The following is a 6,045-nucleotide window of genomic DNA, read 5'->3' as shown; positions in this document are numbered from 1 at the left end:
GGCCGGGAGGACAGGGCAGTGTTTACAAGCCATCCTGCCCGTGCATCCTCTGTCGTCCATTAAGCCCCTCTCCTCCTAACACACGGGTAATGGCCTATATCTGTACACCATAATCAGACAGACTCACACATACACACTGACTGTAAAAAGCCATCAAAACAAGGACACACAAACAAGCGCACACATGGTTAGCAGCCACATTGACACAGCTGCAGTCATTATTCACAGGAGGAGGTCTTGGGTTAGGAGGGGGGCGGGTGAGGGATGAAAAATGGCAAACGGAAATACTAGATCTCGTCTAAGGTGGCTGCGACTGACGGCCTTGCGTGTGTAACAAATTCAGCAGAGCCATCGATCCAACTTGTTGCAGGCTGAGTTCTCTGCTCACGCTTTAAGCGATGTGAGCGCAATTTAGTTTAATCTGCACCGATAAGCAATTTCCATCATGACATCTTGTTTGTTTTTGTCTGTTGCTTGTCCTCTGCGGTCGCCATCATTCTAATTCTCCCACGACAGCTAGGCCTTTTAGCCACTGACAAGAATAACCCATAACGCACCTTTCACAAGTTCAGACACACAAAAATGAATTTTCTGTCTTGACAAAATATAAGTGACTTGTTACTATTTCTCCCCTATAATTTTAGCATCAGAAATCTGACAACAAAATGGGATTTATTCAAATTCTGACAGTTAAGGATTTCCTGCCAAGGACACACTGACTTTCCTGTTTTCATTTTAATATGAATGGTATTAGTCTCCAAATGCACCAATTGATTAAAGGAAATTGGTTATTATTGAAGTTTTGTGTCCATAGTTAGTAAATAAGGAACAATAGGGATGGTTCAGCTGCAGGAGCTAATTTTATGTAACTGGTGGGTCACTCAGTTAAGAAACCCCTGAGGTCCCAAAAGATGACACTTGTTTTTTTGTTTTTTTTACGTCTTGCACTATAACGAGATCTGTGTTGGGAACACAAGTTGTTACCTTGTTGGAACAAGATAATTGAATATAATTAGATGTGCTTATCCACTCATCTCAAAATGGAGAGTTAATCAAGTTTCATTTTCACCTGCGTGTCATGTGATTGAATCCTTGCAGATCTGGCACAATAACACGGTATTGTTCAAAATGGAAATCATATGCTGCATGTTATAAAGGACAATAGGCTTAGCCATTGGGAGGACAACACAGACTTTGATTATGGCACTGACTTCAACAATGATCAGATACAGATTGGGGAGATGCATAACTCCAGATGATTGTTTATCTTGAGCATTCAGAAGAAAGACAGAGCATTGTCGCATTCACTGTAACACACAGTCTTTTGGTGCGTTTATTAATATATTTACAACTTCTTATGTAAGATAGTTTTCCTCAAAGGCATGCATTAACCTGGAAGACGCTCATGACTGTCCCAACCTTTGGGACATATTAAATATCTTGGCCTCACAATATTAAACAACATAATGGATCTGTGGGGGTTTGTAGCCCATTTAGTGAGTGACATTTTTCACTTTATGTTGAATATTTACCAAATGTTCTGCATTAGGACTGACAACATTTTGCTTCTGGTGCTTTTGTCTGAGGACAAGAGCGGTCCTGTGTGTTTTGATGATGATGATGATGATGATGACATGTGTGACTGACTTCAATTTGTAAATCAGAACTCCAGGTAGCAAATAGCCTAACCAATTATGGCATTTCGATTTGTTGATAAGAGATCTGAAATCAACTAGTCTTAGGTTTTCTGTGAAGATCAACCTCTCATGGTATTCAAATTGGATCCATTCTCTGACTAACTCTAACTACCTAAAAAAATATGAAATGCATTCTTACGCCACATCTTTCACATCTTCTTTCTCTAAAGTGGCTTCTTATATAAAGCCTTCATTTTGTTGAACGTTCAAAGACAGCAATGACGAATGCATCCAGTACCCCCCAATAGGTCCTTTGATTTAATGCTGGCATGAAAACAATCTTTTGAGGAGCTGTGACATAACATGCACTTTGACTGTTTGGCATTTTGTATCCTGTGCAGCTCACATGATGCAAAGGTGCAAAGGTGAGGTATTATTTCTGTATTTTAGTGGAAACAGGTACTGATGTCCAACTATGTCTATGTCTGCTACAAAAACAACTACACACACCTCTGTCGCTCTGTGTACATCAAACTGGTTGATAGGGATATTTTTATAGTTTACATGTGCAAAAAGCTGTATGGTTTATAGGTGATATTCTTTTGTTTACATCAATGAACACTCAATGTCCATGTTAATGTCAGAAAAACTGTTAAATATTGATGGGTGTTAAATATTTTTTGATGTGGTAAAAATAATCTTAGATGACAAAATTAGGGTTGTAATTGTTCTGCTTAACTGCATGAAAAAGAAGATCCATATCTTGTGCTGGATAATCATGAAAAATGCTTATTATCAACAATTATATTTCACACATATGTAAATGGTTTAAACAAGCATAAAAGGTCATATAACTGACAGAACAAGCAGTTACACCACAGGTGGGGTTTATCTGAGGCTCCAGCTGTTTGACTTTTTTTCTGTCATGAGCCGCAATAGTGTGGCCCTCCAGGCCGCTGGTTGACAGGGGCCCATTAAGGAAAGGTAAATCTGATTAGGAGTCTCTCCAGCCACAGTGCCTTGTGTCACTGCTGGAGGGCGAATGGGCAATGTTACAGCGTCATTATGCTGCTTCTGTGACTCCAACAGAGGGCAAATGATTGGATAAGACTTTAACATGGTGCTTAGACTATATTATCTACGAGCAGGTTTATGTTTCTGGACACACAGGGAGGACGTCAGAGAGGAGAAGTGCTGAGTTGTAAGAGCGGGTTCTCGGGATGCATGGTAGCTTTAAGAAAATTTGCTGCAAGGCTGTGTATGTTGCAAAGCAACATGAATGGATTTGTGTGTATTTGTGCAATGGAGCTCTGGAGTTCTCAAAGCAAAAAAATCATTTAATATTTAAGTGGATCCTGACGTCAAATATGGATTTTTTTCTGTCATTTCTTGCGAATAAGAGCCAGAAATAAACCCATTTGTGCTATTTGTGACCAGTTAGTTCTCAGACCACTTGTAGTGACTGATGGAAATCATTGTTGAATGACATATAACTCCTCATATGAATTTTTATCCCGCTGGGCAAATCCGACGTGACACACACACACAGTGGATATGTGGATGCATCCGGACCACAATCAGACTTATCAAATATGACATTTAGAGGAGCAGAGGCTGCTTGAGAAACAGAGAGCACGAGAGAGGTGTGACATGTGCAGCCCAGAGCGCTGATGATGCATCAAGTTGTTGCTTAAAAAGTTAAAACCACTGCTTCCATTTAATATCCATGTTTCTTTAATATCATGACCTGTTTTTTTTTTTGTTTTTTTTTGCAACACGTGATAAGAGGATTTGTTTTCCTCAAGAGGGACCAATGGTCAGTTTAGTCGTTGTGCTCAGTTTAGTTAACTTCATTCAATTTTCTCTTTTCAAAACTGAGGTGAAGAGTAGATGCACCCATGAATGTTTGAACCTTTGGGTTTAAAACCTTCTAACATGTTTTTTTAGCATGTACAAATGGGAAAAAACTCTTTTGGTTCTGGTTAGTGACGTGGTCCTGTCACATCTGCAGCAGCTGGACTTACCAGCCTCCATCCATGACACCACTGTCATGACGACAGTTTTTACATTGGCCATTGAGCAACAGTTGCTCATACACTCGCCCGCCCCAGCAACACTTTTATGCCACCACTGTCAAATTACACATGCAGAGAGAGACATTGGAGGGGCTCTCTGTGTGATTAGTCATTCCACTTGGCAGCTGTATTTTGACACATGCAAAAACAATCGCAGTCATTGCCAGTTACAGATGCCCAGATGCTCTGTTGAAAAGAGAGCTGGACTGGGAACATCTTAAACAAACTCTTTTTTTTCTTCTTCCTTTTTGCATTTTTGTGAATTAGCATCATCATCTTACAATTGTGGGACCATAAATATGATTTCTTTCTGCTTTTATTGACTTTAACCAGCTTCGCATGGCTGACAAATTCAAAGAAAAACCAACATGAATGGTCTTCGTAAGCAAATATCTGCTTCTCTGCTGTTCTGAAACTGTGTTGGCGGGATGAGCTCTAACATGTTAAAAAAAAAACTCCCATAGATGTTCAGCTGGGTTCTTACTCATGCACTGTATGGAGGTATCTGCACCGTTTTCGACACCTGTTCCTATATTTATATTGATCACTTGTCTTTGTGCATGTGCAATACACATTTCTGGCTGTGGTTTCAAACTAAATGATTCAAATGATTCAAATCTTTATTGTCATATATACTGACATATCTTGACTTGATTCAACCAATCAGCAGGTGTACATACATTTTATGAATCCAATGTTTTTTCTCGCTTGTCATTCTTAGTGCCTATTGAGCTTTTTTTTAACAGAAAAATGTTTGTGATTGGCAAAGTGAACTCTATTAATCTTACAGTAAGAACACTGTGTACAAGCTGAGGTACATGTATCAGAGCATTACAGCTTGATCTTAACACAGGAGACAATCAATCACACTTAATCAAACATCATATTGATGTCTCATCAAGCATCAAATATTACAGTTGCCAAGCTCTGTTTTCTTAAGCATGTCCATTTCTAATGTTGTTTATCTATCAAACATCATCAAAGTACACATCTCGAGAGTTGTGTGCAGGTCACTGGGCGGAGAACGTGTAAAGCATGTTCACTAGGAATAAAGTATAGCCACAATACACATACCGGTATATGAATATTTGTAGACATATGCACACACACAAGTTTGTGAGGTTACCACTGCTCATGCAATAAGCACTATAGTCTGATATGTTCATTTTGAAGCTGTTTACCCAACATTATTGAGATTAATAGGACATTTATTTTGTGTTTCCTCTTCTCTTCATCAACTGGATGAGTCTAATGACCCCTGCAAAGGTGACCAGCATTGTTCAGCAGCGAGAGAGAGAAAAGAAATGTGGGGGATGATGAATAATAGCCCAGCTGGTCGTGTTAGCTGCAATTAGCCCATCTGAAGTCCCACAATTATGCGGGGAAAAGCTGACACTAACAATGCCCAAATGCCGCCGCTGAATCAATACATAATTGTAATAATTATCATCCTGGTGTCATTTGTGGATACGTCCGACACTTTCAGAAAAGAAGATGGAATTGGATAAACATTGGATGAATTGCAGAGAGATATCGTCCCTTCAAGTGCAGCATTTCAAACAAAAGGTAGCCTCAGTACCTGTATGAGCAGTGATGGGGGGGTGGGAGTCGGCTGAGCGGTGATGATGAGTCAGCCTAACTCCACACAGACAGGAAAGACTTTGCAGCCCCTCTGCTGCTTGAGCGACTGAACACCACAGAGACGGTACATGTCACAATCTGCTTAACGTTAATATCAGATCATTTATGAAGGTCATTTTCAAATCTCTCTCATGAACACAGATTAAACACCTTGAATTTTTTTATTTGGTTTTGTGTCCTGCTTTATACCCCAACCACCAACAACACTGACACCATTTGAACAGAATGTAAAACCAAGACTTAAACATCATATTTGACCACATTCAAGATCATTCAGGGATTATTCAAGTATAAATCATTAGAGCAGAAATTAGTAGTTATCTAGAATGTGCTGGTTTTGGCTTTTTACATTTGATGACTTGCTGCTTTTCATTCAAGTCATTGTCAGTTTAATAACTTTGTGTTTTAGTATGTTCAAACAAAAGATGAGATTTGAGTGCTGGTAAACTCAGCTATATTTGTTTTGTTCACTTTTCAAGTATGTTCAAAATGAAAAATAATTCATTATTTAATTGAGAACACAGTGGGCATTAAACATTAATAATAAAAAGAATTATTACTTATTACTTATTGCTTATAAAAAAGTCCATACATCATATGGATGTTATAGAAGTCATAAGTAGCTGTGGCGGCCTGGAGACAGAGAGCAGAAGCAGATATGGGATGAACAGTCTCACTGTGGTTTGAGAGGG

Source organism: Trachurus japonicus, chromosome 6 (assembly GCF_045865225.1).
Source record: "Trachurus japonicus isolate A0001 chromosome 6, Traja_1.0".
In the NCBI taxonomy this organism is placed as follows: domain Eukaryota; kingdom Metazoa; phylum Chordata; class Actinopteri; order Carangiformes; family Carangidae; genus Trachurus; species Trachurus japonicus.
Note: the sequence above shows the minus strand (reverse complement) of the source record.